The sequence below is a fragment of the Polypterus senegalus genome, chromosome 14, assembly GCF_016835505.1.
Source record: "Polypterus senegalus isolate Bchr_013 chromosome 14, ASM1683550v1, whole genome shotgun sequence".
Lineage (NCBI taxonomy): Eukaryota > Metazoa > Chordata > Cladistia > Polypteriformes > Polypteridae > Polypterus > Polypterus senegalus.
In genome coordinates, this window is record NC_053167.1 from 140,764,351 (window position 1) to 140,782,449 (window position 18,099).

The 18,099-nt window shown below is 41.2% G+C and overlaps 1 protein-coding gene across 1 annotated transcript in view; it reads left to right on the plus strand.

Annotated features, from left to right (window-relative positions):
- Positions 1 to 18,099, plus strand: part of LOC120514461 (natural cytotoxicity triggering receptor 3 ligand 1-like) — a 240,417-nt gene that overhangs the window by 170,873 nt on the left and 51,445 nt on the right. The gene's annotated exons all lie outside the window — the stretch shown is intronic.

Below are 18,099 nucleotides of genomic sequence, written 5' to 3' on the forward strand. Positions count from 1 at the left end.
GCAGACCCAAAACATGTGGGGCCGGAACTTGATTGCAACGTTCACAGGTTGACTCTCGCCCAGGAAACATTTTGGACAATTCTAAACTAGACAGATGTGCTTGATAGATGATTTTAAGTTGAATAATCGTATGCTTTGCGTACGTAGAGCTCGAGTGGATTCTGTGCTTTGCTGCCTTTGGCTCCGTTTCTGAGATGTTGAGTGAGAGATTCTTTTCCCACTGTGCTCTTAGATCTTTGAAAGGGAGGGACTGTAAAATGGTTTTATATACCGTATTTACACGTGTACCATGCGCACATTTTTTCCCGAAAATTAGCATTAAAAAAATCAGGTGCGCGTCATACATGAGGAAATGTAATTCTGTAATGTTTACTTCTTCTGCTTGGGCTCGCTCGCTCTGTCGCTTGCGCACTCGTTCTCTCTCTCTCTCGTGCACTCGCGCTCTCTCCCTCTCTCTCTCGCGCGCACTCGCTCTCTCTCTCTCTCTCTCGCGCACTCTCTCTCTCTAAACACTTCCTATATAATCACAATGCGCGTTGTACACGGGGCAAAACGATTTTCGCGATTTTCTTTGTAAAAATTATGGTGCGTGGTACACGAGCAAATACGGTATTACAGAAATTCTGTCTGAATGTCCAAGACTGATCAATATCTCTTTTGGAATAGAGGTAGGTGGGAGGTGAGGAAAATTGGACAGATTTTGTTTAGCAAAGTTTCTAATTGGAAGGTAGTAAAAGAAATGTGTTGATGGAAAATTAAATTTGGCGTGTAATTGTTCGTAGGATGCAAAGACCTTATCGATGTACAGATCTCGAAGTGATTTAATCCTAAATGTTTTCCAAACATTAAAAACTGCATACATTTGATAGGATGGAAAAAGGTGGGTCTCATGCAGAGGGGCCACAGATAAAAGCTTCTCTATCTTGAAGTGCTTCCTACGTTGGTTCATATTCTGAGTGAGTGAAGCACAATTGGGTTGTTAGTATATTGTCGATGAGTTGTACTTATTGGGGTACAAAGCAAGGAATATAAAGAAGTACTGCAGGATTTTTTTTCTATTGGGCACCAAGCCTGTGTATGTTCGTCTGATTGTGTCCATGTCCAGGTTTTTATATCTTGTAGGTTTGCTGCCCAGTAATAAAATTGAAAGTTAGGTAGAGCCATGGCACCTTCTGCCTTAGGTCTTTGTAGGGTTACCCTTTGGATGCGTGGATGTTTTGAAATCCAAATAAATGAGGTTATGATTGAATCTAACTTCTTAAAAATGATTTATTGATGTATATTGGAATATTTTGAAATAGAATAAGAAGCTTAGGAAGGATATTCATCTTAACAACGTAAATTCTTCTAGCTAAAGTGAGATGAAGGGTTGACCATCTATGCAAGTCTTGCTTACATTTTTCCATGCAGACGGCAAAATCTTGTTGATAAAGAGCTTTATGTTTACTTGTGGTGTTGACCCCGAGGTATTTGAACCGATCAGCGATGATAAAAGGGAAGGTGACCAATCTAATATTGTGTGGTGCAGAGTTTACTGGAAAGAGCACACTTTTATTCAAATTAATTCTGAGTCCAGGAAGCAGCGATTCAAGAATATTTTTTTCTAGAATATGTCATACTAGGGTGTTGTACTGTGTTAGCGATTATGGATATAGTGAGAAGTTAAGCAAAATGACCCCTTTTATTGGCTAACTAGAAAGATTACAATATGCAAGCTTTCAAGGCAACTCAGACCCCTTCAGGAAAAAATGTCGATGAAGAAGGGGCCCGAGTTGACTCAAAAGCTTGCATATTGTAATCTTTCTAGTTAGCCAAATAAAGGGGTCATTTTGCTTTACCTCTTTCTAGAATATGCAAACTTATGCAACCTGTCAAGTAATTTTCTGCTTTTTTGTAGGCACAATTTGTAACTTTTATCAGCAGTCCCATTCAATTTACAGTTTTTCACTCCCCCATGACAAACCTCCCACTGTTCCTGAACTGTGGACTGATTTTTACCACTGCTGACCATTTCTGCATCCCTGAGTTAATTTCAAAGACAAAAATCTTTCTTCTCACAACTTAATTCTGCTTCTACTTCTGTTCTCAAGTCCTGTGCCTCAGTTGTACCGCAGGTCCCGTTTCTCACCTCATTGATCTTATATATTGATTTGTGTTCCATCTTCTTTCAAAATGGCTGCTGTTATAATGCATTCTTAGGAAACCTGGTTTTGATCCATCCTCTCTTGATAGTTTTAGACCCATCTCCAATCTTCTGTTCCTAGTTAAGGTGCTGGAAACAGTTGTCACTAAGCAACTTCATGCCAATTTAGTTAAACTGAATCTTTATGAACCGTTTTAATTTGTTTTTTGCATATTGCACAGTGCCGAGACTGCTCTCTTAAAAGGTGTTTGTGATCTTTTTATCTGCTGATACTGGAGTACTCAAACTTCGACTGCTACTTGATCTTAGTGCAGCCTTTAAAACTTTAAATCATAATCTACTTCTGTCTCACCTTTCTTTATGTGGTATACCTGGCACAGTTCTGTTTTGGTTGAACTAATCTTGGCAGAAAGTCTTTTGTTACAGTTGGTAAACGTAAATGCCCTTCTGCCCCATCACCCTTGGTGCACCTCAGTAATCTGTTCTCCATCTCCATTTTTTAAATAATATCTATGCTTCCTTCAGGACAAGTTATTCATTAACATGCATGCAGTAGCTTTCATTGTTAGGATGACGACACTCCAGTCTATCTTAATAGCAGGTCTACCACCGATCTTCCACCTCGTCATTTACTGAAATGCATTTCTGATTGAAAGACCTAGCTGGTGCTAATTTTCTTAAACTGAGTGCTTGTGAGACTGAAGTGTTGTTAGTTGGTCCCAAGTCAATTGCCTCCAAGGTTTTAGACCAGTATTAACACTGATGATGTGTGTTAGTTCAACCTTCACAAGTTGTGCATAATTTTAGAATTCTTTTTGACTCCTCACTCATATGTGAGATGGGATTACATCAGGGATCGGCTCTGAGCCCTTTCTTATTTGCAATGGTAATAATAATAATAATAATAATTCTTTGCATTTATATAGCGCTTTTCTCACTACTCAAAGCGCTCAGTAATTGCAGGTTAAGGGCCTTGCTCAAAGGCCCAACAGAGCAAAGTCCCTTTTGGCATTTAAGGGATTCAAACTGGCAACCTTCCGATTGCCAGTGCCGATCCCTAGCCTCACGGCCACCACTCCGCCTGGTGTTGATAGACGAGATTAGACAGGAGACCCTGTGGACTGTGATGTTTGCTGATGACATTGTGATCTGTAGTGAGAGTAGGGAGCAGGTTGAGGAGACCCTGAAGAGGTGGAGATATGAGAGGAGAGGAATGGAGGTCAGTAGGACCACCACGACAGAATACATGTGTGTGAATGAGAGGAGGGTCAGTGGAATGGTGAGGATTAGGAGAGTAGAGATGGTGAAGGTGGAGGAGTTTAAATACTTGGGATCAACAGCACAGAGTAACGGGGATTGTGGAAGAGAAGTGAAAAAGAGAGTGCAGGCAGAGTGGAATGGGTGGAGAAGAGTGTCAGGAGTGATCTGTGACAGACGGCTATCAGCAAGAATGAAAGTGAAGGTCTACAGGACGGTAGTGAGACCAGCTATGTTATATGGGCTGGAGACGGTGGCACAGGAGACAGAGCTGGAGGTGACAGAGTTAAAGATGCTAAGATTTGTATTGGCTGTGACACGGATGAATAGGATTAGAAATGAGGACATTAGAGGGTCAGCTCAAGTTGGACGGTTGGGAGACAAAGTCAGAGAGGCGAGATTGCGTTGGTTTGGACATGTGCAGAGGAGAGATGCTGGGTATACTGGGAGAAGGATGCTAAGGATAGAGCTGCCAGGGAAGAGGAGAAGAGGAAGGCCTAAGAGAAGGTTTATGGATGTGGTGAGAGAGGACATGCAGGTGATGAGTGTAACAGAACAAGATGATGAGGACAGAAAGATATGGAAGAAGATAATCCGCTGTGGCAACCCCGAACAGGAGCAGCCGAAATAATAATAATAAGAAGACGAATGCAGAAGAGGAAGAATGCAATAAAAGAAGAAGAAGAAGAAGGGAACAGGTTGAGGAGACCCTGAAGAGGTGGAGATATGAGAGGAGAGGAATGAAGGTCCGTAGGACCACCAAGACAGAATACATGTGTGTGAAGGAGAGGGAGGTCAGTGAAATGGTGAGGATGAGGGGAGTAGAGTTGGCGAAGGTGGATGAGTTTAAATACTTGAGATCAACAGTACAGAGTAATGGAGATTGTGGAAGAGAAGTGAAGAAGAGAGTGCAGGTAGGGTGGAGAAGAGTGTCAGGAGTGATTTGTGACATACGGGTATCAGCAAGAGTGACAGGGAAGGTCAACAGGACGGTAGTGAGACCAGCTATGTTATATGGGCTGGAGATGGTGGCACAGGAGACAGAGCTGGAGGTGGCAGAGTTAAAGATCTCCATTGGGTGTGACGAGGATGGACAGGGTTAGAAATGAGGGCATTAGAGGGTCAGCTCAGGTTGGACTGTTGGGAGACAAAGTCAGAGAGGCGAGATTGCGTTGGTTTGGACATGTGAGGAGGAGAGATGCTGAGTATATTGAGAGAAGGGTGCTAAGGATAGAGCTGCCAGGGAAGAGGAGAAGAGGAAGGTCTAAGAGGAGGTTTATGGATGTGGTGAGAGAGGAGATGAAGGTAATGTGTGTGACAGAGAAAGATGAAGAGGTACTGGAAGAGATGGAAGAAGATGATCCTCTGTGGCGACCCCTAATAGGAGCAGACGAAAAAAGAAGAAAGACTCGGATATCTGTGAGACTTATATACAGTTAAGAGATACTTTATTAATCCCAAGGGGAAATTCACATAATCCAGCAGCAGTATACTGATACAAAGAAACAATATTAAATTAAATAGTAATAAAAATGAAAAAATGAAAAAAAAAAAAAAAAAGAAAAAATAAATAAAAATAAATAAATAAAAAAGCAGACAATAACTTTGAGTAATGTTAGCATTTACTCCCCCGAGTGGAATTGAAGAGTCGCATAGTGTGGGATCTCCTCAGTCTGTCAGTGGAGCAGGACAGTGACAAAAGTCTTTTACTGAAGCTACTCCTCTGTCTGGAGATGACACTGTTCAGTGGATGTAGTGGATTCTTCATGATTGACAGGAGTTTGCTTAATGCCCGTCGCTCTGCCACAGATGTTAAACTGTCCAACTTTACTCCTACAATAGAGCCTGTCTTCTTAACAAGTTTGTCCAGGCGTGAGGCGTCTTTCATCTTTATGCTGCCTCCCCAGCACACCACCGGGTAGAAGAGGGCACTCGTCACAACTGTCTGGTAGAACATCTGCAGCATCTTACTGCAGATGTTGAAGGATGCCAACCTTCTCAGAAAGTATAGTCGGCTCTGACCTTTCTTGCACAGAGCATCAGTATTGGCAGTCCAGTCCAATTTGTCATCCAGCTGCACTCCCAGGTATTTATAGGTCTGCACCCTCTGCACAGTCACCTCTGATGATCACGGGGTCCATAAGGGGCCTGGGCCTCCTAAAATTAACCACCAGCTCCTTGGTCTTGCTGGTGTTAAGATGTAAGTGGTTTGAGTCGAACCATTTAACAAAGTCTTTGATTAGCTTCCTGTACTCCTCCTCCTGCCCACTCCTGATGCAGCCCACCATAGCAGTGTCATCAGCGAACTTTTGCACGTGCCAGGACTCCGAGTCGTATTGGAAGTCTGATGTATATAGATTGAACGGGACCGGAGAAAGTACAGTCCACTGCGGCGCCCCTGTATTGCTGAACACAATGTCAGATCTGCAGTTCCCAAGACTCACATACTGAGGTCTTTAAGCTCTCCTATAAAAAAATGTCTGCTATAATCCTGTCAACATTGCTTGTCTCAACTACTGTAAATCCCTGTTTGTTAGTCCCTGGACTGGAAAATATCTGGAATTCAAATACTGGAATTGTCACACACCAAACAAACAGAACACATCACTCATGTGCATTACCATCTGCATTAGCTACCGGTTTCCATGCATATCACAAATAAACTTTGTGCTCATTATTTAAATGGTTTTATATATTTGAGATCCATCATGTCTTTTTCAGCTACTTCATCTGTACAATCCTTCATGTATCCTGAGGTCCTCTGGTACTGAGCTCCTCTGGTACTGACTCCTATGACTCCCACTGACCAAACATTCTTCTTGGGATGACACATCATTCAGTGACACAACTTTTTAGTAATATCAGAAAGGCAAGTTTACAAGGAGATATTATAGTCATGGGGGACTTTAATTATCCAAATATTAACTGGGATAACCTTGCAGATGGAGGAGCACAAGAGCAGGAGTTTTTAGAAGTAATCAGTGATCTGTTTTTTAGCACAGCATGTTAGAGCACCAACACGGGGTGAAGATTTAGTATTTTGTAATAATCAGGATAGAATTGAGGGTGTAGAGGTGATTGAACCACTAGGGTCACGTGACCAGAATGTAATACAATTCTCAGTATTTTGTAAGAGTGCAGATGCAAAGACTAAAATTGTTAAGATGAACTTTGGTAGGGCTACTTTTGAGCAGATGTGACAAAGTCTAAGTAGGATAGACTGGGATAAGCTTTTAAATGTGGAGACAGTTGAGGAGCAGTGGAACAGGTTTAAAAATGTTTTACATATAATGCAGGACAGATACAAACCTAAAATTGGAATTAATAGGAAATTAAAAAAAAAACTCCACAGTGGATTAATAAAGATTTAAAAAAGAAGTTGCAAAGGAAAAAAACTGCTGTATAAGGCATATAAGACTAATGACTGCAGAATGAATCATAGAGCGTATGAGAACATGAGGGCAACCATTAAGAAGGATATCAGGGAGGCTGAAAGACAGTTGGAGAGGAATATAGCAGATAAGGCGAAAGAAGACCCAAAGAGATTATTTCAGTGTATTAGTAGTTTAAGAAAAGTCAAGGAGCAGGTGAAGTGCATCAGAAATAGTAAAGGGGATATTAAAAGATACAGACAATGCCTTAAACTTACATTTTTCTGAGGTCTTCACAATGAGCAAGTGGATAACATCAGAGCAGTAACAGGGACTACTAAGGAGGTACTGAGGGATTTGGAAATTGTAGTGGGAGAAGAGCTGCTCAGATTAAATAAGATGAACTCAAACAAATCACCAGGCCAAGATAATATTTATCCTCGTGTTCTTAAGGAGGCTAGTGAGTACATATATAAACCCTTGACACACATTTTTAGGAAGTCACTGAGCACTGGAGAGATTCCAAAGGACTGCAAAATGGCAAATATCATCCCATTATATAAAAAAGGTGACAGGGCAGATCCAAGCAACTATAGGCCAGTAAGCTTAACGTGCATCGCAGGAAAATTAATGGAAAGAATTATTAAGGATAAGATTGAGCAACACATGGCAAGGACAGGAGTTATTCTGAACAGTCAGCATGGGCTCAGAAGAGGGAGGTCGTGTTTTACTAACATGCTGGAATTCTATGTGGAGGCAACCAAAGGATACAACCAGAGTGGATTTATCTGGACTTTCAGAAAGCATTTGATGAGGTGCCACATGAGCGGCTGGGCATCGGACTAAACTGCTGGGCATCCAACTGGACTGCCACTAGAAGTGGCAGATTAGGGTGATGTTTTTAGATGGGTGCAGAATTGGCTCAGACACAGGAAGCAGAACATTATGGTGCGAGGAAGACAGACTGCACAGGAAACAGGGTAAAAGCACTGAAAAGTATTTTAATCCTTTGTTCTCCACAACAGAGCTCTAAGCACCACAGCCACATACACAGGCAAGTAAATAAGCACAATACACACAATTCTCTTTTTCTCTTTCTCCTCCACACCTCCCAGCAAGCTCTGTCCTAGACCTTCCAACTCCGGCTCACTTGCTGGGTCTACAGCAGTCCTTTATGTAGTCCTTGACATGGTATTGCTTCTGTTCTTCCTCCCACATGACTTGCCAGCACTTTCCGGGTCAGATGGAGGACTTGAATTTTCTTCAGCCCGGAAGTACTTTGGAGCTTCCGTCCATGTGACTTGGGAGTACTTCCGGGCTATGGATGAGATATAACTCCTCCAGTCCTCTTGCAGCATCCCCTGGCGCACCCACGGTACCCAGTAGGGCTGTGGTATTAAACTACATGTCCCATAATGCTCTGTGGGAATCCGGGGCACCGCTGCAATCCAGGGAAGCGGCCATCTAATGTTTTGGGGGAGGCAATGTCCTTGAAAAGCTGCCTTCTCCCATCCTTCCATCGCAGGGGCATCCCGGCTGGGTTGAGTTGCCAGCCGTCTCTTACATTAGCTAGCAAACATCTACAAATATGTCTTTCTCAACCTTAAGAAAGAGAAGAATTGACTATGAAAATAGATAGTTTAATAATAATTGGAGTGAGAAATATTGATTTGTACCTGTTTTAACAAAACCTGCATGTCTGCTCTGTAAGGAGCCTGTTGCTGTCAGGAAAGAACACATTTTTGAGATGACACTTTAATACAAAGCACTCAGTCCTTCATTTTTCCAGCAGGCTCAGATGTCAGTCAGTCATCGTCCAACCCGCTATATCCTAACTACAGAGTCACAGGGGTCTGCTGGAGCCAATTCCAGCCAACACAGGGCACAAGGCAGGAAACAAACCCCGGGCAGGGTGCCAGCCTACCGCAGGGCACACACCTACACACCAGGGAAAATTTTTGCACCTAACCTGCAAGTCTTTGGACTGTGGAAGGAAACTGGAGCACCCGGAGGAAACCCACACAGACACGGGGAGAACATGCAAACTCCACGAAGGAAGGACCTGTGAAGTGAACCTGGGTCTCCTTACTGTGATGCAGCAGCGCTGCCACTGCACCACCATGCCGCCTCGGCTCAGATGTTCGTAGATGTAAAGTGCAAAGCCTAGTAATGAGCTATGAAAGCAGACGAGCTATCATGGTTCGATCATGTTCTGAGCAGGAAAATTCTACAGCAGGCTCCCTCTGTGTAAAATGGATTCTCGGGGAGCGTATAACTTCATCCATTCAGAAAATTCCAATGTCCAATACAGCAATTGTGAGAAGAGTTAAAGTACTAGAAAGTGATGTTTTTGAAACCCTTTTAGAGAGACTGAAAGTCCCGATGTATTGTCACTAGCTGTTGATTAATCCACTGATGGAGGCGACATTTCACAACTGTCTTTTACATGAGGTTTTTCAGTGCTTTCACGAAGACTTGCTCAGCCTGATTTCACTGGAGGGACAGATGGGGAAGTTATTTTTCAGAAAATTGTTTTATTTTCAAAATAAAATGGACTAGATTTGCAAAGAGTAAATCTGCAAGGTAACAGATGGAGCCTCTTCCATGACGGGAACGGTGCATGGTCTGTCAGGTCTCCTGGCTGAAGTTGCTCCACAGATGAAAACATTGATTGATATATCAAAGCTTTCTGTGTGCAAAACTCAGCGATGAGTTCAAAGTGTCCATTCCATCAGAGCAACTTTGAGCTTACACTACCTCTTATTTCACAAACTTCTGCCTGATGTGTCAGCCGAGCCCAAGAGATAGTTGCTTTTCTCCTCAGCCGTTGACTTAAAAAAGCGGAAGGCATTTACAGCAGGGACAGTAAGTATTGAACATGTCAACACTTTTCTCAGTAAATATTTCTAATGGGGCTATTGATGGTGTAATGGAGAATGGAAAAACGAGTTCTGTGTGCACTTGAGATTACAGGAAATGTGTAGAGAGAGTCTGTTTGTCATAAGTTCATTTTGCACTGAAAGCTGCTGGAAGTTGCACCCTGACAGCACTGATTTAGGTGATTGTAACCTCTCTTTAAAGGGAGCATTCAGCAAACATCCTATAAAAGTATACGACTTGGGTTGTGATATAAAATTAGACTGTTGTGGGTTGTGTGTTTACATGTGAATCAATGGAAATATGCATCAAATTTGATTTCCATGATGAAGGCTAAGGAAGTTAAATGTATTATTTGTCCACCTATTTTGAAACAGAATACAAAGAGGTGGCTCTTTTTTATTGTGCGTGAGGTACCAACAAGCTGAGTTCCAGTCTTTTATTATTTTAACTTCAGGACATTATGCTTCAGTGGACACCATGGTGGCACAGTGGTGGTACTGCTACCTTGCAATAAGCAGACCAGGCTTCACATCCCTGGTCCTCCCTACTTGGAGTTTGCATGTTCTATGTAGGTTTCCTCCTACAGTCCAAAGATATGCAGGTTATGTGCATTGGCTGTCCTGAATTGGCCCTAGTGTGTGTGTTTGGTGTGTGTACCCTATAATGGATTGGTGCCCTGTCCACAGTTTTTTCCTGCCTTGTGCCCTATGCTTGCTGGGTTAGGCTCCAGCAAACCCCCACAACCCTGTTCAGGACAAAGCAGGTTAGAACATGACTGACATTATGCTTCATCCGTGCTCTTATTTCATTAAAGTAGTGTTGAAGAGAAAATTACCGGAGCGAAAGACGCACACAAAGGTCTTCACCCGGAATGAAGGCTCTCAGGAGTCAAGAGGATGGGCAAACAGAGTTTATTGTTTTATTGCAATAAACAACAACACGGACTCAACCCAATTCGGGCAAATCGGACTCTGCCCCGAACAGGCCAAAATTCACAGTTTATATAATAATTTCTTATCATCCTGACCTCGCTCAAAACGGCTCATTCGCCGCATATTCTGACTCCCCTTTCCTGTAGCTGCATGGCCTGTCAAATTCTTTTATGATGACCATGGTATTTTTATTTTCTGTCAATTATCTTTATTTCTCTGCTTCGCTTATTTTTAGGTCGGCTGAGAGCCAACAGGTGTCTTCCTTCTTCCATCCTTAAGTTGTCATTATCTCAACGTTCTCCCTTCCTGGGTCCTCTCGCTAGGTTTTATTAGCAACTAGAGCTAAGCTGCAAGTAAAGAAGAAATATGGCATGGGCCTTTATTTAACCATTTGTTTAGCAGGCCTAACTTTGCATTAATATTTGCACTAAGGTTAATGCTTATATTTTCCTATCCAGGGTGCGGAAATCCAACGCCCGACTCGTCCAACACGGGTAAATTGACCGTTGGACAAGCGTGTTTTTCTGGTTTCAGTTGTCCAGGGACAAGTGCAATTTTCTGGAGAGAAAAGAATTATATGTGCTGTGCAGGGCACATTTTTACCACTACTTTCAAATTTTAAACATTTGGGTAACTACTTTGGGCGGAAACAGTCTACTTAGGCATGTTCTTCATGTCTCAAATTGGTCTTCAATATTGTTTACAAAATGACGGCTGATTTTTCAAAGGGGAAGCACCCTTACGGTCTTACATAAGTATTTTACCCGACTATTTACACGCTTGGAGATGCAATCATTTTTTTCATGCCCATATTACGATGTAATCTGATGATTTTTCATTATAATCGATAACTTTTATATTTTGATAGAATTCATTGTTTCTACATAAAACTGCGGTCATTTTACTTACAATGCAAATGTTTTCACCACATAACAAAGCTTGTTAGGCAGTTAATCGTTCCTGAAACTTGCGATTTCGCGAGGTTGTGATATATTGAGGAGTTAAGAAATTTATTGCGTGACAACATCAATTTTGATGAGCTGTCTGTAGATCGCTTTTGATTAGAGAATTTTTCATATAATACAAGTTGGTTTTGCGTTGTCAGTTTATTAAAATAAAGTAGAAAACATTCTAACGGTTTCCAAATGTTGTGAAATATCTATAAAAATCTTCACTTAGACGTGATTATTTTTGCTGACGACATCGTAATATTTACTTCTTTGGTAAATCAGTCCAGGAACCAGGCAGTTCAGCTCAAGCAGAAATGAACAGCATTCAGCCTATGCTGTCTGAGATTGTAAAGATTCTTGGGGAGAAGAAGTTGCAAGACAAAAGCTGAAGAACATGGCAGAAAATGAATCAGGACAGTGTTCTGTTATGTACAGTGGTGTGAAAAACTATTTGCCCCTTCCTGATTTCTTATTCTTTTGCATGTTTGTCACACAAAATGTTTCTGATCATCAAAACACATTTAACCATTAGTCAAATATAACACAGGTAAACACAAAATGCAGTTTTTAAATGATGGTTTTTATTATTTAGGGAAAAAAAAAATCCAAACCTACATGGCCCTGTGTGAAAAAGTAATTGCCCCTGAACCTAATAACTGGTTGGGCCACCCTTAGCAGCAATAACTGCAATCAAGCGTTGCGATAACTTGCAATGAGTCTTTACAGCGCTCTGGAGGAATTTTGGCCCACTCATCTTTGCAGAATTGTTGTAATTCAGCTTTATTTGAGGGTTTTCTAGCATGAAGCGCCTTTTAAGGTCATGCCATAGCATCTCAATTGGATTCAGGTCAGGACTTTGACTAGGCCACTCCAAAGTCTTCATTTTGTTTTTCTTCAGCCATTCAGAGGTGGATTTGCTGGTGTGTTTTGGGTTATTGTCCTGTTGCAGCACCCAAGATCGCTTCAGCTTGAGTTGACGAACAGATGGCCGGACATTCTCCTTCAGGATTTTTTGGTAGACAGTAGAATTCATGGTTCCATCTACAACACCAAGCCTTCCAGGTCCTGAAGCAGCAAAACAACCCCAGACCATCACACTACCACCACCATATTTTACTGTTGGTATGATGTTCTTTTCTGAAATGCTGTGTTCCTTTTACGCCAGATGTAACGGACATTTGCCTTCCAAAAATTCAACTTTTGTCTCATCAGTCCACAAGGTATTTTCCCAAAAGTCTTGGCAATCATTGAGATGTTTCTTAGCAAAATTGAGACAAGCCCTAATGTTCTTTTTGCTTAACAGTGGTTTGCGTCTTGGAAATCTGCCATGGAGGCCGTTTTGCCCAGTCTCTTTCTTATGGTGGAGTCGTGAACACTGACATTAATTGAGGCAAGTGAGGCCTGCAGTTCTTTAGACGTTGTCCTGGGGTCTTTGTGACCTCTCGGATGAGTCGCTCTGCGCTCTTGGGGTAATTTTGGTCTGTCGGCCACTCCTGGGAAGGTTCACCACTGTTCCATGTTTTTGCCATTTGTGGATAATGGCTCTCACTGTGGTTCGCTGGAGTCCCAAAACTTTAGAAATGGCTTTATAACCTTTACCAGACTGATAGATCTCAATTACTTCTGTTCTCATTTGTTCCTGAATTTCTTTGGATCTTGGCATGATGTCTAGCTTTTGAGGTGCTTTTGGTCTACTTCTCTGTGTCAGGCAGCTCCTATTTAAGTGATGTCTTGATTGAAACAGGTGTGGCAGTAATCAGGAAATTGAACTCAGCTGTGATACACCACAGTTAGGTGATTTTTGAACAAGGGGGCAATTACTTTTTCACACAGGGCCATGTAGGTTTGGATTTTTTTTTCTCCCTAAATAATAAAACCAACATTTAAAAACTGCATTTTGTGTTTACTTGTGTTATATTTGACTAATGGTTAAATGTGTTTGATGATCAGAAACATTTTGTGTGACAAACATGCAAAAGAATAAGAAATCAGGAAGGGGGCAAATATTTTTTCACACCACTGTATCTGTAATATGTGAAACAGAACTGGTATAGCTATAATGAAAGCATTGTTCATTAGAGAGTTAAAATGATAAGGGATCTTTTATATAATGTTCTAAAGCAAGGTGGCAAAATACTACTCCCTGAAAGAACTTTTTCAGTTTTAAAATGGAAGGCAGTTTTGGTATCAATAAAACAGATCAGAAAAAGTAAACTATTTTTCACTTTTAATATTTGTTTATGGGCAAGTGAATTTAACTGGCGGACAACTGGATTTTCTAAGTTTACTTGTCCATGGACAAGTAGAAAAAATTTGATTTCCACGCCACTGAATATACTAATTTTATTTATATAACACACTAGTGGGTATTCCAGGCTGCATTACTGTACAGAAGTATGTCTTGAGCGTAGCAGCAACTGAATTTCCTTCTGTATGTCCTCTCATGACTAAGGAGAACATGGCAGTACAAGTCTGAGGACTTAGCCTTGGGAGACTCCTCTTGTTTAGGGGGAAAATTGTCTTTTAAAAGTAACTTTGTTGCATTGCTCATTACTCACAAAAAAGTAACCAGAGATATTATAGATACTTATTACGAAACATAATGTGTTTCAAACAGTATGTAATGTTTATGGTTTTTCTTCTTTTGTCTAAAAAGAAACTGCACTTTTCACTATTCAGCTCTTTTAATATCATTTATTTAATGAATATATTAATAAATAGCAAGTTAAACAAAATTGCACAGAACGTTTATAATAGGAACCATACCCCAACCAGTTACCGATGACCCCCCTACATACTCGCACACATACACACAAGCAAGAGTATTAAGACCCACTCCCCACATTGTGTGTGTTCGTTCATTCATGTACCATCTAGTAGTTGCTTGTGTATTAAACCAGTTAAGAACTGGTGCTGTTGGTCAGGAGTCGGGGAAACAATTTGGACCTCACACAGTAAATACTTTTTGGGCTGGGCCGAGCCAGGGACCCCCACAAATAGTCATTTGGGTGTGTTTGTGTATGTAGGTTTTCTTTCTTTCTTTCTTTCTTAAAAACTCAAATTAACAGACACACTTCCTCATTCACTCCTGGACATGGTGATGTGCACAGTCTTTTTGGTGAGCAGTGACTCAAAACGGGCAAGTGATAAATTATTATATAGGATTTGCCCCAGAACCCTAAACAACACATACTGCTGTGTATGTATATATAATATAGTGTTTGTATAAAATATATGTATATATTTATTAAGATCTCACACTAACAAAAGTTGAGCTTGAGTGGTATTATGAATTTTTTTTTTTCCCCTCCTGTCTGAGCAAGCAGACACTATGGACAACATATTACCCGAATGTTTGTATTCAATACCAGTGAAATTTTTACGATATTAGATACTTAGTCAATACCAAATGACAAGAACAGAAATCCTTTTCACCATCTATTTAATTGAAAGTAAATTCATTATTCAAGTGGACAGTATTTTAACTTTTTTTCTGTAATGGTTTCAACAATATATATTTTATATTTTAACAGTAACGGTAAATTTAAAATAGTGGTGTATCAATCAAGTAGGTACCCAGCTAACATTTACTAAACTAGCATTATCGAAACACACTGCAAGGCTTGAATTGAATTTGTGACATCCATTCACCCATTATCCAACCCGCTATATCCTAACTACAGGGTCATGGGGGTCTGCTGGAGCCAATCCCAGCCAACACAGGGGGCAAGGCAGGAAACATGCCAGGCAGGGTGCCAGCCCACCGCAGGACACACACACACACACACACCAAGCACATACTAGGGATAATGTGACAGGCATTGGATTTTCCCCGCTAACAACAAGGGGGGTTTGTTATTGTATGGTGATTTAAACGTGGGATTCATTTTTTTTAATTTTTTTTAAGAATCATTCCATCATGGACAACCTAATTTAATTTCAGGTACACATTCTAATTTTATTCTCTGACATTTTTCACCAGCAACTAAAATAAATACTACTACTTCTTTCAGCTGCTCCCATTAGGGGTTGTCACAGCGGATTATCTTTTTTCCATATCTTCCCTGTCCTTGTCATCTTGTTCTGTCACCCCCATCACCTGCATGTCCTCTCTCATCACATCCATAAACCTTCATTAAGGCCTTCCTCTCCTCCTCTTCCCTGGCAGCTCTATCCTTAGCATCCTTCTCCCAATATCCCCAGCATCTCTCCACTGCACACGTCCAAACCAACGCAATCTCGCCTCTCTGACTTTGTCTCCCAACCGTCCCACCCACGGAGCTGACCCTCTAATGTCCTCATTTCTAATCCTGTCCATCCTCGTCACACTCAATGCAAATCTTAGCATCTTTAACTCTGCCACCTCCAGCTCTGTCTCCTGTGCCACCATCTCCAGCCCATATACCACAGCTGGTCTCACTACCGTCCTGTAGACCTTCCCTGTCACTCTTGCTGATACCCGTCTGTCACCAATCACTCCTGACACTCTTCTCCACTCTGCTTGCGCTCTCTTCTTCACTTCTCTTCCACACTCTCCATTACTCTGTACTGTTGATCCCAAGTATTTAAACTCCTCCACCTTTGCCAGCTCTACTCCCCTCATCCTCACCACTCCACTGACCCTCCTCTCATTCACACACATGTATTCTGTCCTGGTGGTTCTACTGACCTTCACTCCTCTCCTCTCATATCTCCACCTCTCCAGGGTCTCCTCAACCTGCTCCCTACTCTCGCTAAAGATCATAATGTCAATCAATACTAATAAAATAAAAATTAAAGCATTATTATCTGTACTGCTGAATTTGTGAGTTCCAAGATAACTCTGGACATTTCAAATTTGCTCTTTTTAAAGCTGCTTTTGTAACAACATGCTTTTGAAATCTGGTTTGTCAGAAAAGCCCTCGGTTTGGTGTAACCTATGCAGTTGTAAGAATTGTAGTTGCATTATTAGCTGGTTAAAAACTTACTAAAGTGTAATGTTTAGCAAATGAGTCCACAATGATTCAAATTTCAAATGTCACAAACTCTTGTTGCTTTAAATGCCAAAATCTGTCCCTTTTTTTTTTATATTTGTCCCAACATAAAGGTTGCTTACTTCAAATCATACTTGTCAGTTTTACATTAATCTCATTATTCCAGAAATCTTGAAAAAAACTATTGTTGTTGCACTGTTTTTAAAGTATATTATATGAGTGATCAGAATTTATTTGCTAGCACGTGTACAAATCCAGAATTAGAAAATTTCATGGACTGGTGTTACTTTTATGCCTCCATCCATCTATTATCCAACCCGCTATATCCTAACTACAGGGTCACGGGGGTCTGCTGGAGCCAATCCCAGCCAACACAGGGCGCAAGGCAAGAAATGAATCCGGGCAGGATGCCAGCCCACTGCAGGGCTACTTGTACTCTGTTAATTCTAAACGAGACATTGCATTACATTACAATGTACCATTCAAATCTGTTTATAGACTGAAAATTCTTTCATTCTGTTCTTCGATTGTTAGGAGCCATACTCGTGAACAGTTGTTTGCCATCAAAAAAACAAATGTCTGACTCAAATTTAGCATTTGTATTCAGTACGCTGTTTTGCCTGCATTGCTATCACTGTGTGTCTGTGCAATGTTAATGTAGTAGGTGTCTTTTATTTTGCTAGGAAGCATTGAAATACTAAATTAAATTTTGGTATGAAAACATGGAGCACCTCATTTAATCATTGATGTAGACAAGCAGCTTTGTTTGACACTTGCTTTGATTTTCACTTGGTACCACTGCTATAAACACTGCCAGCCAGCAGCATCTTCCTATAACGTACCGTCCTATATGTGTGACCCTGACACAGGACAGAAAATGGATGTGTACTCAGGCGGGTATCTGTAAAAGGACAACGAGATAGTGAACGCAAACTCTCTATTCCTTTATCTGGATGGTGTAGGGCAGGGGTGTCCATCTCCAATCCTGGAGGGCTACAGTGGTTGTAGCTTTTCGTTCTAACCATTTTCTTAGTCATTGACCATTTTTGCAAATTTAACTTCTTTTGCCTTAATTTTAATTGTCTTTCTTTTTAGAACTTTGACTCCTTTTAATTCCAAAAACCCTGTTTCCTTTTTTTTTTTTATTTTATTTTATTTTATTAATTAACGCCTAGGTGCAGTGGGTAGCGCTGCTGCCTCGCATTTAGGAGACCCGGGTTCGCTTCCCGAGTCTTCCCTGCGTGGAGTTTGCATGTTGTCCCCGTGTCTGCGTGGGTTTCCTCCCACAGTCCAAAGACATGCAGGTTGGGTGCATTGGTGATCCTAAATTGTACCTGTGTATGTGTGTGGTGGGTGTGTATGTGTGGCCCTGCGGTGGGCTGGGGTTGGCTCCAGAAGACCCTGTAGTTGGGATATATTGGGTTGGATGATGGATGAATGGATGTAAATGAGCAGCTAATAGCTTAGTAGGGTACTGGCACTTGGACATGACATTGACATTTGACATGTACTCTAATAACGTGTACGCTGTGTTACTAAATTTTTATTTTTCATGAAATTTTTTTGTGTGCTTGGTGTGTGTGCGCACCCTGC